Source organism: Manis pentadactyla, chromosome 16, assembly GCF_030020395.1.
Source record: "Manis pentadactyla isolate mManPen7 chromosome 16, mManPen7.hap1, whole genome shotgun sequence".
Taxonomy (NCBI): Eukaryota; Metazoa; Chordata; class Mammalia; order Pholidota; family Manidae; genus Manis; species Manis pentadactyla.
Genome location: NC_080034.1, coordinates 21,357,384 through 21,374,128, shown reverse-complemented (window position 1 = coordinate 21,374,128; position 16,745 = coordinate 21,357,384). Strand labels below are relative to the sequence as shown.

At 41.4% G+C, this 16,745-nt stretch overlaps 1 protein-coding gene across 1 annotated transcript in view; it reads right to left on the bottom strand.

The window, feature by feature from the left end:
- PKHD1 (PKHD1 ciliary IPT domain containing fibrocystin/polyductin) overlaps positions 1-16,745 on the bottom strand; it is a 453,696-nt gene that overhangs the window by 343,869 nt on the left and 93,082 nt on the right. The window lies entirely within an intron of this gene.

Here is a 16,745-nt window from a genome sequence, read left to right as displayed (position 1 = left end):
GATAGCAGTACACCCATGTTCATAGCAGCATTCTTTACCATAGCTAAAAAAGATAGAAGTAGCCCAGGTGTACATAAATGAATATATAAACAAAAGGTGGCATATACACACAATAGAATAGGAGTCAGTCTTAAAAGGAAGGAAATTCTGACACATGCAACAGCATGGATAAACTTTAAAGACATTATGCTAAGAGAAATAAGCAGCCACAAAATGACAAATATCACATGATTCCACTTTCACGGGTGAGGTACTTATGTGGTCAGATTCATGGACACAGAAAGTAGGATGGTAGGATGCCAGGGATTGAGGGCAGGATGGACGGGAGTTACTGTTTAATGGATATGGAGTTTCAGTTTGGGAAGATGAAAACGTTCTAGAAATAGAAAGTGGTGATGGTTGCCCAACAGCATGAATGTATTTAATGCCACTGAACTGTACTCTTAAATATAGTTAAAATGTTAAGTTTTATGTCATGCATATTTAATCACAATTTGAATACTAGGGGGGAAAAAAGACATTATTTTATTTTTAATTAAATCCTCAACCTTCTTGGGTTCCCTAGTTCTCTAGACCAAGCAACAGGTTAGCCATTAAACTTCCCCAGCTGGTTGAGGGCTCTTATAGTGCCCTGCTAGGAACTGGAGATTTTTGAGAACCCAGTCTCCTCATTTTTCAGATGAGGGCACTAGAGCTGAGAGAGGTTAAATGACATTTTCAAGGTACTAAAACCAGATGAAGGAATGAAAAACCAAAAAATAAGATAAGTCTTGGCATATACACTCACCTTGTTGCACTGCGGAGTGTGGGCTTGTCCCACTGTTTCTGTAAGTGTGGTGCATGTGTGTATCTACGCGGTCTCTGTGCTCAGTGTCTGTCCCCCTCTCCACGCTACTCACCTGTGACCTGTGGCAGCACACAGGCGACACCCGTAGTTCCCCAGACACTCTGCTATCTCACATCTCCAGGCCTTCAGTCATAGAGGTAACCTCTATTACCTCCACCTAGAAGACCTTGCAACCACAGTCTACCATGAATACTGTGCTTGCTCAGTCTTCAAACATCAGGCCACCTCCCTTTCTCAATGATGTTTGCTAGCGCCCCTCACCCTAAAGCAGAGCACACCGTCCCTTCCCCTCCCTTTTCTGCTTCCACTGGGCTTTGTATGTACTGTTGTAGTTCTTATTCCACATGAATCCACAATGTTTGCTATCTTGTGATATTTTCTATCTCCACCCCCATGTCCTCTAAGCCAAATGAGAGGGGATTCAAAGGAACCAATGAGGAGCTTATTGGAAAAGCCACTAGCATTTGATTCACACCTGCAAAGTCTAAAGGCAAAAGACTGTGGATGGAGCTGCCCCCTGCCTAGCAGTGGAGAGAAAGAGGGCACTGGTTTTGGAGCAGGTTGCATGACACCATTGGAAAAACAAAAGGGACTTGGGTCCCATCGAAAATAACAGATCTGGGGAGATATAAAGGGATTTTTTACCAAGAGGCAGACTGAACTAGTGGGGGAAAGTGCAAAGCCTCCACCCCAAAAATCAACAGGTCAGCCATTCAGAGAGAGTTGCCAGCCCAGGATCTCAGTAGGATTTCTAATGAATCCACAAAACAGCCCATGAGAGAGCTAACAACTGCTCAGCTCCCACCCACAGGGTACTTACTGCCTTGCTGCTGAACCTGCCCTTTATGACGTGTCCTTAAACCCTAATTCTCCCTCCCCCTGGGCCAACTCCTAGAAGAAGTAGGAGAGGAGATGGAGAGAAGAGAGAGCCAACCATTCCCCCACCACAGGCTTCCAAGCCATCTGGGGGTAAGGAATCTTTAAAAATTGAGTAACAGTTTGAGGTTTTGAAATTACATTGCACTCCTTGAGGCTGGGTGATTATTAGAGCCCATCAAGACTAATGCATTCAAAAGCAGGTCGTAAGATACAGACTTGAAAGTAGTCCTTACTTCTTAGGAAGTTACAGGAGACCCTAGCCAGGGGCATTTCAGTGCTGAGTGGCTATGGAAGCCAAGAGGCTTGTGGGGAAGGATGGACCAGAGGGGAGACGTGGAAACAGCCGGTGATGTTCCCCTGTCAGCATGCACTGCTGTGAAGGGCAGGAGAGATCCCCACTGGTCTGTAAAAGGGGCCCCAGGGCCAAAGGAAGATGAAAAGGAGTTTGGAGTTCTTTAAGATTGAACAGTGTATATACTAAGGAAATGAGCTAATGGAACAAGAGAGGTAGAAAATGCAGAGAAGAGAGGGGATCATTGATGACATCAAGTGCTGCCAGGGTGGGAGAGGAGGTGATGTAGAATATACATGCAGGAACCAGTCCCCTTCCCTGCCCATCCAATAAACACTGGCAGTCCCCCAGTGTCCGTCCCCTTCTTTATTATCTGCACGTTCTTCCTGGATATTGTCACCACCTTCCTCGGTCTCTATTACCATCTACCTTATGACAACTCTCAAGTCTGTATCTCGGACCCTGAACTCTCCTAAACTTTAAATACCTGGGTATCTCCATTTGCACACACTGCATGGAGCAGTCAGCCACAGCATGTCTAAATCTGCTTTCATTATTTCCCCCTTCCCACAGACTTACTCACTCAGCCATCAATACCTGAAATATTACTGAATGACACCACTATTCACCAAGTTTACAAAGTTCTCCAACTCCAAAAATATAGTCCTACAACTCTTCCCATTCTTCACCTCCACAATCAGTAAGTCACCAGATTCTGTCCATTCACCTCCTAAATGCCTTTGAGCCCATTCTTTTCTTTTCCAGGGGTGGGGCTACAAGAGGACCTCCTCTCTCACCCAAGGTTTCTTGACTAGAGTCTCACAAGGCCAGAGAGCTGGTCTATTCATGCATCTAGAGTGTAGAACAGTACTTGGCCCACAGAATGTTTTCAATGAATACTTACTAAAAACCAACAGATGAATGTTGAATGAATGGCCACTGACTGCAATAGCTGATCTGGTCTCTCTGCTTCCTTTCTGCATGCACACAGCCTTCCATTCTCCTCTTCACTGTAAATACTGCACTAATATTCTCTTCCAGGAAAAATTAACCTAATCCATTTATTCATTCTCTCTCTCTCTCCTCTCTCTCTCTCTCTCTCTCTCTCTCTCTCTCTCTCTCTCTCTCTCACTCACACACACACACACACACACACATACACACACACATGCACACACACCTGGCCTGCCCGATCCCCACTTAGAACACACAGGTGTGGAGCTTAGAAGGAAACACATTCCCAGTGCCTAGAGAATAAAGTCCAAATTCAAATATGTGTATAATCTCCTACCCCATAATCCAACCCCTACCCCATCATTGGTCTCTCCAGCCTCATTTCCCCATCCTCCCAATGCCTCCACTGGGACATCCACCATCCGCAATTATACCAAAAGCCACACTGCCTCCTAAACGTACCACAGCCATGCTTCTGCATACGCTCCTTTTCTCTTGGGCAATACAGTCATCTTTCAAGGTCTGCCTCCATTTTAAATCTTGCAATGACTTCCTGGGACTCTTGAGAAGCTATTCTTTCCCCAGTGCCTGCCCTGCATGCTGCTTTTACTGCTTTCATGGTTCACACCTACACCAGTGTTTTACCTTGTTAGATGGCAAATTCTACCGGGCAGGCTAAACCCGTGTACTTCAAGTGCCTGGCACAGTACCTAGTACAGACTGGGTTCTTACCAAGTTAACAAGACCAGCCATGTGAACAGGCAGCCAGTAGCAGGGACGGCCATGACATCGAAGCTTTCTCCTGCCTGGAATTTTACAAGTTCTTTGTCCTCTGTTAAAATTATTTAACAATTATTTAAAATATTTAAAAATATTTTGTTTAAAATATTTTTTTTTGTTTAAAATATTTTATTTAAAATATTTTAAAATATTTTGAGAGGATTACAGAATATATTCATTGAGGCATAGTCCAAAGGGATGGTGCTCTGTCTGCCAGCAGGCCGCCTTCAGACTTGCTTCCCTACATTGACAACATTTATTTGTAATTTGCGGTGTTATTTGCATGCAAATAATGAATGTGCTAGAGCCCAAAAAATGGATTTTTCTCTTAAGTTAGATATTCCACCTACATTCTTGTTAGTGTATCAATTAATGAAGTTTTACTGTTTTCAACCAATAAACATTTCTTGAGCCAGGTACTGTGCTAGGCCCTGAGGATAATTATAAATAACATAATTCCCTGCTCTCAGGAAGCTCACTGTCTAGAAGAAAGCAACATACAAGCCAATCCTTACAATACCACACACACTTGTTTCTTTTCCTAGAAGGGCAAAATCTGTGTGTTTACAAGAGAAGGTAGAGAAGAGAGGAACTAAACGATTCTGAGACTATGCTACTACTTCTGGAAATACATAATTACTTGACTTGTAAAAATAAATCATGCAAAGTTTTAATACTCTGAACAATACAGCCTACTCAACGTGATCCATTATTATTAACCTTTACCTCTGAGTCAAATACCAATGAAATCTATAATCAATAACTGAAAGAATGTCACTGGGTTCCTTTTCATTTCTAGATGGTGGAATATTCACAGTTAATGACCATTGGCAGGACAGAAACATGTGTCCTAACCAGTCAGCTTCTTTAAAAATCTAAACAAACTGTGAGAGGCAAAAGAGGTAAGATGTCCTTATTCTGTTGGAAAATGGCAAGAAGCCACAGGGCTCCTAAATACTTGCCCCCACCCATGCATGTCACCAAAAGGGAAGCACCACACGTCCTCAGAGGAAACCCTGGTCCAACACCATCCCCTGATCCACTCACCCTACGTGCTCTTCCCTCTTCTCTCTAGCTCTCTTCTGACTGGGGTCACACAAAATCCCAGTTCATCCTAAGCTCAAATTCTGCAAGATAATTGGACCCAAGCCCAATAAGAGACATTCCAAGTGACCCACACCAGGCCACCTCTGGCATGTGCCCTGGCTGCTGAAGCCTGCTGCACCACCAACCCCTGACATCCAGGCATTGCTTACTTGTGCCCAGGAAGCTACTGCAAGACTTAGGAAGGGAGCACAGTACAGCATGCTGCTAGCAGAACCCAAAATCACAAGGGAGGCCAAATCGAGGTCAAGTTTGCAACTGGGAACTCAATTATGAATTCGTTGTCATAGAATTTAACATAGTAGGCCAGCTCACAATCTAATTGCCAAAGTAAATTCAGACCAGTATTTTTTTTTTTAATTTATTTTCCTGATAACCACAGTGGTGAGAACTGGTCAGCAACAGATAACAGGGGGTGAGGCAGGGGAGGGTGAGTCCTTACTAGTATTTATACATTAATTGGAAACATTCTTATTGCACAAATGGAATCTCCTTTTACATTTGTATTCAGACAAGGCTGGAAAGAGCATCTGAACACATAATCATATCACAGTGTGTTTCTCTCACTCAAAAGCTGAACCTTCTGCCTTAACACTTTCACAGACTCCTCCAGGCCTGCTTCAACAGACAAAACTCTCCTCCTAAAACTCAAAGAAACATCGCAACACCTTTGTAATAGGCCTATTTCCCAAGGGGGGGATAAAAGGACAAGGCAAATTAAGGGAAATGCGAATATAAACTTGAAACCTACTGTCAATAAAAACGAAAAACAAACTCGAAGCGGAGGTGAAGAAAGCAGGGGGAGGAAAAGCAATGTTAAATGGTCGTCTCTCTTCTCATTTTATTTGAGGAAGTGAAGTTTGCACAGCTCCTTACAAGCTGTCTTTGGCTAAAATCACTATTAATGAGCTTTGACATTTGAAATTTAACTGAGTATGAGCTAACAGCTTCCAGCTTTGCACCACCCATGAAGGCGACTGGAAATGTTTTGCTAGGGCCTAACGGTGTGTTTATTGAAAAGACACAGCTTTCAAGAGAAAGTGTTTATAGCAACTACTTTACCTGCTATCCCTACCCTGTGATGTCTGTTTGGTTTCAGGGTTTGGGGGGTCCTCTTTAACTCCTTCTGCTCTAATTGTTTTCAAGTCTAGCAGGAAAATGTTAATGAAGTTCTTTGCTGTACAGCAACCTGCATTAGAAGGACAGATTTGAAAACTGTGAGTTTGACAAAGGGGACAGGCTGCAAGGCAAAAAGAAAGAAATCCGTAGAGAAGCTTCAGCTCATTAGAAAAGCCAGATGAAAATATGTATGCGTTTTCTTGTCAATGCCATTACAATTATCCTTTTCCAAAAGTGAGTAGATCAATGAAGCTGGAAAGATGGCATGAATTGTCCATAGGTAAATTCTGGTTCATTGAATGAAAGTGAATCCATCATTAACCAAGTAGTTTCCCCAAGAGAAAGGCCTAGAAGGAAGCTCTTCACTTTACTAAGGAGGCTTTAACCACACTGACTTGTTTAAAAGAGGATCACAATTGAAAAGAGGGAATGAGCATGAAACAAAAGGAAATTCACACATACCCTGGTTTTGCCCAAAGACCACGTGTTAGTCTCCAGCTCCCTGATGTATTAAAACACAGTGGGAGCATCATTCTGTATCTCATGCCACAGTCCGAGGAACAACATTCTGTGTTCACCGATCCTATGCAAATTCTTGACCTTAAACATGCCTGGATGCCCATATCATTATGAAATTGAGAACCATCACTCTTCGCCTGAAGCCAGTGTTATGCGGGAAAATTTAGGGGTCTACTTTGCCTGAGGCGTTCCTGGGCCAAGTAGAAGTAAAAGCAGAAATTAAACCCTAATCTAGATCATCCCTGAGAAATGCAGACAAAAATCTCAGTTACAAAGAAACAGAAGTTCAGAATCTATGGACTAAGAAATCACAAAAAATTTTAATATTTTCATGCACCAAACCAAGGGTGGACCACCCCTACAACACAAAGGAAGAAATGCTCAGGGATGACAGCAAATCATAAAGATAACTCAGAGGTTACAGAACCTGAGAAAGGTGGGCTCTTCATCCAAAGACAGTTTTGTCATTACTAGATTTTTTTATTAAAAATATTATCAGATCATAATTTTTTTTAAATACCAAATAGAATCTTCATGTTGTATGTTCCCTTTTACACATGTTACATGACTTCTAAATTGTTTCTGAAAGTTACACGCTGGGCAGAATTTTTTTCAAAAAATAATTCATAATAATCATTAAGGAATCAGTGTACTTTTGATAGTTTTTACTGCACAATTGGCACAGATCACTACCAAATTATTTTTCATCTTAGCGTATTTCCAGTTATAAAAGTGAAAGAGTAAAGTAAAAATGTAATGATAAACAGGAGGAACTCTTTTTTGGGAATCTGTGTAACTATAATTATCTTATGTCTTAAGTTTAAAAAAAAAAAACAGATATGTTAGTAATACATAGCATTTGGCCTTAGTGCTATAAGAATACTAGGTCTCAATGGTGGGGAGATAGAGCTGACCTCTCACAATTTCAGTTGTGAAGATACTAATGGAAATGGGGGTAGGGGGAAGGGGGACATATGTCACAATATTTACACACTAAAGCTCATGCACTTCATCAAGAAGTGTCTTTTAAGGCTGCAGTCAGAATATTTTTGCCCTGATTTTGTGTGTGTGTATATATATATATATATATATATATGTGTGTGTGTGTATGTGTGTATAGATGATAGATAGATAGATAGATAAATAGATATTAACATTTGATGAGGAAGAGAACAGAAGGATCAATTAGAAGGAAGTAGAGGCTGCTGACAGCAACCAGATGTAATACCTGAGAGTCTGAGAGCAAAGGAAGGGACAGAATCTATCAGCACCGTCATGGGCCATTTAGCAAGGAACACACACCTTCCCGCAATTTCAATACTACTTAGGGTAGAGGTATTCTTTTTGCAAAGTAACATAACTGAAGTCTATGCAAATGATCCAGAAGCCTCAAGAAAACACTTAGCTCTAGAGCGTATATTGCATCGAAAAGGCAGAGAAGCCTTTGCTCTGTTTTAGAAGACAATATCCAAAACAAACATGCGCTGTTATTTAAAGGGACAATTTGTGGTTGCCCAGAAAATTAACTCCTACATTATTCCTCATTCCCCCATGAAAACAGAAGCATGTGGAATCTGGTCCAGGAATGAAATGTAGAAATGTCATTTATTTAACAAATAGTGCTGCATCACCTACTAAGTGCCAGGCACAGTGCTAGGTACTCAAACTGTCCCCCAGGGCATAGAACCCAGCAGGAAACATGTATAATAGCAGGTTCCAGGTACAGCAGGGGGCCCAGGGTCCCAGCAGTAAAAGCAGCAGGGAGCAGGACGCAGAAAGCCCTCCAGTTGGGAGTGAGGCAGGCGCACACAGGCTCAGACTCCAGTGGTTCTTTCTCTCAGTCAGATCCCACCATTTTGGTAGCACATTAATTTGATATGAACTTGGAAAATATCCAAATAAAGACCAAACAAAATACTCAGGGCTGAAGGCCTGAGGCTGAAATGATAATTATAACAATAATAATGGTAAACACTGATTGAACACTTAGTAGACACCAGACACCTTTACTTCCATGACACTAGGTAAGCTTCCCAACAACCTTCTGAGGGATCTTATTAGTCTTATTTACAGATGAGAAAACTGAGACATGCAGAGACAAAGGAGCATGCTCAAAGACAAATGCTGCCATGTGGTGGGGCCGGGGCTTCACTGCTCTGTGTTCAGGCAATAGGAGACTGTGCCCTAAAGAGCAATCTAGAGCAATCTAAAAACCAAAGCAATCTCAATAGTGGTAAAATTTTCAGAAATCTAGAAATACAAAGAAAAATACAGCCCAAGAAACAGAAAGATCTCAAATTAGAATGAATTGCCAATCAAAAGTTGCACTCAATTGGTTTTCTCCTCTCATAGGGGAGATGTTTCTTTTTCTTCCAAACTTTTTTTTTTAATGTGGACTTTCAGTATCTGTGATTCTGTGGAAGGCTTCAGGTCCCCAAGTCACACTGATTTTTTTGTTTTTCCAGTTGAAGAAAATAGGCTTTCGTTACAGCAATACCCATTCAAATCTGTCACCACTTGCTGTGTGATCTTTGCAGCCATCTGATTTCCTTGAAGTTCAGTCCCTTATTCATAAAATGGAGACTTTTCAAGGGCCATTATAATGTGTTGACTAATATATGTGAAAATTAACTCCATGCTGGAGAGATAATAACAGGTGCTAAGTACTTCTACTTGCCTTCCTCATACTTCTTGAACAAAAACAAGGAAAAGATAGATCTCTTAAGATTCAGTTGTTACAACACCATTCACAGCAAAAAATAAATAAATAAAATAAATAAAAACAAAGCAAAATCAACCTTCTTGGGTCATAAAAATGCTCTATATCTTGATTTTGAATGTGGGCTTCGCAATGCGTACATATGTCAATGAACTATACATTTAAGATCCATGTATTTGGTTATATGTAACTCATACCTCAATAAAAGAGACAAGTTCTCAGCAAAATAAATTTTAAATGTAGTATCTCAAATACATTAATTCTGTGAGCAAGCCAAATCATTCAGCATATATTTTATGTTGCCAAGCTAGAAACTGTTAAAAGCACACTATGTATTTTTCCATTCTGGCCCTGAAAGTTCATTCCTCTAGCCTGTTCACACTCTAATCAATTCTGCAGAAAGTACCAACATCCACCATTTCATCACTCTGTTCTGCAAGTGCCACATTACAGTTGAGAAGAATCATGTCAGATATAAAACTATTCGTCCCCAAAAGCAACTCTGGCAAGAGTAGCAAAATACATTTTAGGAAGCTGCGCATTCTACAGGCATGTGGCCACATGCCAGCCAAACAGCACCATCAAACGCCCCTGGAATCCACCTTGATGGAACAACTGCCCGAGTTGAATAGTGCTTAAGTTCTTTGGGAGGTTTTTCTCATCTCTGGGTTCATTTATGTCTCAAAAGCTTTGCAGGAAGATATTGTGAAGCACTGCTGACACTGAAGAGATGAGGGAAATTATGGCTCTGACGCATGAAACCATGGGTCCAGGGCCCATGCACTTCCATTACTCTGATGCCTTTGACGGTGGAAGGGATGGCAACACAGCTGTGCCAACGACAGGTGACTGCGCACCGCTTGCTAGGGAGAACACGACGTAAGGCCAGGGAATCACATGGTTAAACCCCTCTGGCCTTACAAAAGAGGGAATCTGCTTCAGATAGATTACTCTTTCCAGAGTAGCTTTTGGGGACCAATATGTTTATATTTGACATGATTCTTCTCAAAGGAAAGGGTACAAAATGCTACAGATCCACTCCAACCTTCAGGCCCCTTGCCCCAAAACCAACATTTTTTCGTCTTCAAATGCTCTACGAGAAAGAAAACACAAACTAGATTTTTCCAGGTCAGATAAAAAGAAAAAATTCACGCTAATTAAAGCCATAGTCTTTTAGCCAAAATTACTCAGTTCTCCCTTCTGTTTCCCCTGCAAAACTTGGTTGAAAGCTAAAAGGAGCCAATTAAAGTTTCTGTTATCATGAAATAGAATTCTGTTGGTGCATCAACACTGAGCAAAAACAATTTTATTCCTGCCTCTGAAAAAATATCTAGGTGCTTGTAAAAAACTGTGGATGTGGGCATGCCTGTGTGTGTGTGTGAGCACGCGCAGGGAGACGACGACAGGGGAGCTATTACAGAGTTGAATTCACATACCCACTACAAATACCCACTAATCATAACATAGTATAAAAGCGTGTTTTTCCATGATCTAGCGGAATTTCATTTCATTTGTTTCATATCTTCATTCTTGAATTATCGTTATTGTACAAAGCGGGGGACTCATTAATTTTTTAATTAGTGAGAAGAATCTCGCTTTTTGGTCCAAATTTTTTGAAATAAAATTGAAACACTTTTGTCCCTGAGTAAATACAGCCATGTCCTTGACGTTAAACTGAACTGGTAGAGCTTTGCACTAATTTCACTAGACATGAGATTTTATTGAAAGATTTCCTTTGATTTCACTTCTCCTGGAGATTTAAAAATAAGACTTTACAATCCCAATCAGACCATTACAAAAGTTCAAGGGCAAAACAAAAGAATCTATGGCTCCTTCTGCAAAATTCCCTGGAACAGTTCAAGGTCTATTTTAATTTAAAAGAGAAGGGGAAAAGGAAGGGAGTGAGAGCTAGGAAGAAAGAAGAGAGAGAAAGAGAAATAAGAGGAAAGAGAGAGGAGAAAGGAAGGAGAACAGAGAAACCGCAATTTCACTTATCCCATCCCTGCACCTAGCGGCTGCTTTTATTGTTATTTATTTCTTTCCTCCCCTTTTCAGCCAGATCCTTTTTTCTCATTTAGTCCTACAGAGATTGTCGTCCTGGAGTGACCTTTTATTCTTTCCTTTTCCTTCACCCCTCCGGGCTATTGCCCTCGTGCCAGTAACTAGATAACACATTCTATCAAAGATTTTTTTTTTTTTAACTCATTGGAAAGGCACTAGGACTGATAGTGGCATCAATCGTAGCCTGACACAGGCTGGGGTCAACCATTTATCTCTTCACATAGCCTGTGGTTACTTGCAGCCATCTTGACTGGCTACGTCTTAACAACCTGGAGCGGATGTCACCTCTCCCAGCACTGATAGTATCTGTTCCCCGGAGTCCTTTCCTTTCCCTGCTTGGCATATTTCTTTGTTTTGTTCCAGTGGACATCGTTCCATACAAAATCAGGGTAGGCGTGAGTGAGGCCCCTCCCTCCAATCACAGCCATTCCATATTCTAGGGCCAGGGAAACAGTTATGAACAGTCATGAGCTGTGAGAAGCATCTTGGTTGTTGAACCAAATTTTTCAAAATAAAATTGAAACACTTTCGTTCCTCAGTAAACACAGCTCTGCCCAGGAAGTCAGTCTGAATTCACAAAGCCTTGCTCTGATTTCACTAGACACAAGATTTTATCAAATGATTTCCTTTGATCACCTCAGATTTATTTTCCATACCGCATCCTCTTTTCCCATCCCCAACATAACATTTGCTATCACTCTCAGTCATTTACTCAGCAGGCAGCAACATGGCTAAGAGAAAGTTTAACCGTAGGCAGGCTGTATTTCAAAATTCCCAGCTCAAACATGACTACCCCTGGGGCCTCGGGCAAGTCTCTCAAACTTCAGAAGCATCCATTTCTTTATCTGTAAAATTGAGCTAATATCTACTACATAGTTTCATAAAAATAACATACACAAAATAGTTACATGCCATGTGCCTGTCACATAAAAATGGTCATTCTACTTAGGCTACTATTTATTGCCTTCAAGTTAACGAATAGTTAGTTAGTCGCTCGGGCAATGGAATTTAATGGGATCCTGAGCTTAGCCCACCCCATAGACAGAAAACATCTTCACTGCCTATTTTTCTACCATTATAACTTCATGTTTGGGGTCTCTAAGAATTCTGTTGTAAAATGCAAATACACCCAGAAGTTTTAGACCTTATGAACTTAAATCTTAAATAGGAGTTGAAGTTGAACAGACATGAAAGACAGAAACAAAAAAAAAGAAAAAAACAGGGGCTCAAAGGAGAGTTTTATAGATAAATAAAGAATTTCTATTCTAAACCCTAGATGCCTCATGTTCCTACAAATTCAAATAAATGTGCCATATTGTCACCCTTCCCATAGTATTTTACACACAGAAGTTCCCAAATTAGAACTTGCTTTCATCCTTAACATTTCCATTAGAAAATTCCCCTTTCAAAGGTAGATCATATCAAATAGTCTTCAGTTAAAAGTTTCTCTAAAAAAAATAGTAAATAAGTTGACAGGCTGTTGAAGCTGGATGATGAGTACATGGGGTCATTATGCTATTCTCACTACTTTCATATATTTGAAATCGTCTATTTAAAAAGTGAAAGAAAAATAGGCCCCAATGACTATATCACCTTAAATAAGTCAATTGCACTGTTCTTCCAATTGTACTCTCGAAGTATGTGAATATTCCTTTGAAGTGGGAAGGCCTTTTTGAGTAAAACCACCATTTGTGTAACTTGTTTCTTTGTTAAGAGTATGATTCTTTTATGTTTCCTAATGTCTATAGGCTCAACAATAGTTTCTAAAAGTTTCTTTTGAGAACTGATTTCAATCTAGTGACCATCAACCTGCACTATGTTCATCCATGTATTCATTCCGCAAAACTTTATTTTTAATAGCAGAGAAGATATAAATAGCAGACCCCTCCATATCTCATCACTACCCCACATATGCACATAGACCCTCACATGGGCATTTCCACTCAAATCATTGTCAGGTTAGAGGAAGCAGAAAATCCCACTGGAAGGATCTAGAACACACATGATAGGATAATGTCCGCGGGAAGTCAGGAGCTGGTACAAGAGCAAGCACAGAACTAGACCCATGCTCACAACTCAGGAGATAAGTTTCAGTATATTCGTACTTTCTCCAATACCCAAAGACCTACTCCCACCAGTATATATGGTGATTTCACATACTTATTTGGGGAAATGTTCACAAAAGAGAACAGATTTTCTTTCTTCTTTTTTGAAATATTTTTTTCTAAAGAAAATTAGCAGTAATAGGTATAGGCTCTTAATTCGTCTGTCTTTGAGTCCTGCCCTGCCACTTACGAGCTGTGGGCCCTGAAACAGGCTACTAAGCCTCCCTGAGCACCCCTTCAAAGCTTCATTTTGAGCAGCCAATGGTAGTTCAAGCAAAGGGATTCATTCAGTTCCCAGAGAGAAGTATTCTCTTTCTCTTAGTAGTCGTAGTGGTTTCTTTACAATAAAATACAGAATTTACTTCTCTAGATGGCATCATCCCTAGTACTCAAATTCCCTGCTACTTTTTCCTTCCATTTTCCTCAGTTCTCCCAAAACAGTAATGATCTGCTTGGTTTTTTCATTGTAATGTCTGAAAACTACTAATTTATCCAGGGGAAGTGATGAATTCTGTGAGGAGAGGGCTTTAGCAAAGGCACGGAGAATCTCCTGAGCCAGTGGTTGCTGGTTTAAATGGGGCACTGGGTCAAGGTGAATTTAAATGCTGAACTGGTTTTCCAAGAAAGCTCGTACAATCTTCTTTTTGAGAAGCTACCTGTACAGGGAAGTTTTAGAACTATTTTACTGAGACAAGGAGTTGGAAACCATTTTCCCTGTTTTCAAGGACTCCCTCAGGCAGGGGAATTCAGGTTTTAATCAGTGTGAAGCTGGAGGACCCCAATTTAGCCAAAGTTGCAAGCCACAGGGAGAGTGAAGCCTTTTTCTAGGAGTATTGCATTGTTAGCATTTATGAAACATTACTAAATTTCTATCTCAAATGTGCAGAAACCTGGTACCATGAGGAAAACCAGTTTGTCCCCTCATGCACCATTCCACCTCTGGGTTAAGAAGGTACACCTCTCGATGCTACCAGTACAACCAGTACAAGGGTCCCAGTTCAACCATTCAGTCCCTGCCTCCATTAAAATTTAAAACCAGATTCGACCCATCCCAGAGTGGCACCAGAGGACTGCAATTTCATCCAGCATGGTTTTTATTAGCCTTGCAATTTCTTAATGGGCTCCCCCGAGGGCTGGCTGGTAGAATCCTGCACACCCAGTCTGGATTTGCGACAGGCAGCTTAATAAACATGGCATCTGCCCCGTGACAAGTGTCATAACATCCGACCAGGGGTGCAGAAGGCAAAGCTAAAGGTTAACAAAACTGGCATTCAGGTGGCAGGGAGGTAAGTGGGGAGAAGGCAGGAAATCATAATCTGAAGGAAAAGGCTGTTCACTGGGTCTGCAGTTCTTCCAGCCTGGCCACAGTTCCCAGGAGCCGAGCAGGCAGCTCACAGCCTCCTGCTATCAGCATGTTTTACACATCTCATCAGTGTCACCACTCCTGACATCTCATTATGCACCAGAGGTGGAAGTGGACAGGTACGGAACACCCGAACTTTTCCTTTTCTTATTATTTCTGTGGCGCACCGTGAAGCTGGGAGTTAATTAAGTCCTGTGGGACAGACAATCAGTGTCTTTTTTTTTTGCTAGGTTAAATTACATTATATACAGATGCAAAAGAGAGGTGGAAAAAAATCAGCCCTCAGCCCTTTCCTGGTTCATAGAGTACGTTAGAAACGCGATGGTTCCAAACTGGAAGCTGAAGTTGATGATAGATCCTTAGCATACAAGGTCGTTAATGGAGTCATACGATGAATCCACCAGGGATCTCCTCCACTATAGGATCTCAAAGCACTTTTAGAAACACTTTTAAAGAACTTCTTGCCTCATCTCTGAAAGTTGACGTGGGAATGATAGGCAGGAAAATTCACCCAACCAGAGTGGAGGAGAACACTGCCTTTGGACTATGAGGAAATCTTCAGCGGTTATGCAGAACCAGAGGATGTGAGAATGAGACTTTCCCCTGACGATGATCTAGCCCAAAATTCCCCAAAGTGTCCCACAGGGACTCAATAGGTGTTGCATAGAAGAAAAATAAATAATTAAGATTCCTTCAATCAAAGAAATTTGGAAAAGACTGTCGAACAGAGTAAACCCTCCTTCCCTTCTGTAGGACCCCCCACGTTCACCACGCTACTGGGCACCAGGACTCACGGAGTCGAGTTCAATCTATAGCATTTCCCAAACTTATTTGGCCACAGACCCTTTTTTTCTAATGGACTGTTTTTGTTACTAGTACACAAAATTCACATTGGAAAAAGCTGATTTAGTCCAGTTCCTGATTGCAGAGGAGGAGGCCAAGGTTTTCCCAAGGACTTGTCTATAATCACACAGGTAGTAAAGGCAGGTAATGCTCCAGCCAGGGAGACAGGACTCAGCTCGGCCACTCGCAGACCACTGAACCATACCATTCCCTCTGTAACTCACGAGGGACCCAAAACACCGAGGAGACCTGTCGTGCTTCCTGTCCTCAGCAGTCACTCAGTGTTGGCCGTATTACCTTCAGAACACCCCTCCTCCAAGCTCTCAGCTGCAGCTTTAAGGCGCCTCATTTCCTCATGCTCTTTCCTCTTATATCTGGGCCCCAGGAGAAGAGCTGCCGTGCGTTAGGACTAACCTGGTGTTGGGCCACAGTTCAGCCAGGTTGCATCCAGACTCCGGTAGGAGCTCGAAGGGATACTTCATGAAACAAAGTGGTAGCTATGAAATGTGTAAAGCCTCAGACAGCTCTACATTCCCTCCTGAATTAAATCCACACTCCTTAGTTTGATGGTCAAGACTGCTCATGTTCCCCAGCCTTTGTTCCCCACTGTTCCCTTCCCCATCACCTCCTTTCACACCTTACACTCCAGCCAAAATAATCACTTACATATAAACCATGTTTTTTCACCTGTGGGCCTCCGCATCTCTTCACTAGTATAACTTGGTTCCTTATCTCCCCCGTATCCTTATAATCTTTATAAATTAAGGCCCAGATAAAATGCCACACCCTCCAGGGAATTTCCAGGTAATGATTTTTCCATCCAGAAGATGTCTTGGCCTTCGCTGATTTTCTGTATTACCACATGCATTACATTTTGCTTATAATACAGTTATTGGGTTTTTATGTCCTCCTATTGAACAGTACATTCCACAGGGTAGGGTTGTATCTTATTCATGCAGAGTTAACACAATCCTTTCAAAGTAGAACATATAATTTTATAGTTTTTCATAGTTACCACAATTTCATAGTCTTCTATCATATCTCAAAGCAACCAGCTGAGAATCCTGCTCAGGGACTAATACAATGACTGGCACCTTGTGAGTACTACATAAATAACATACGGAGGGTGGGGGGATTAAGGGACCATCATTTCATTTTCC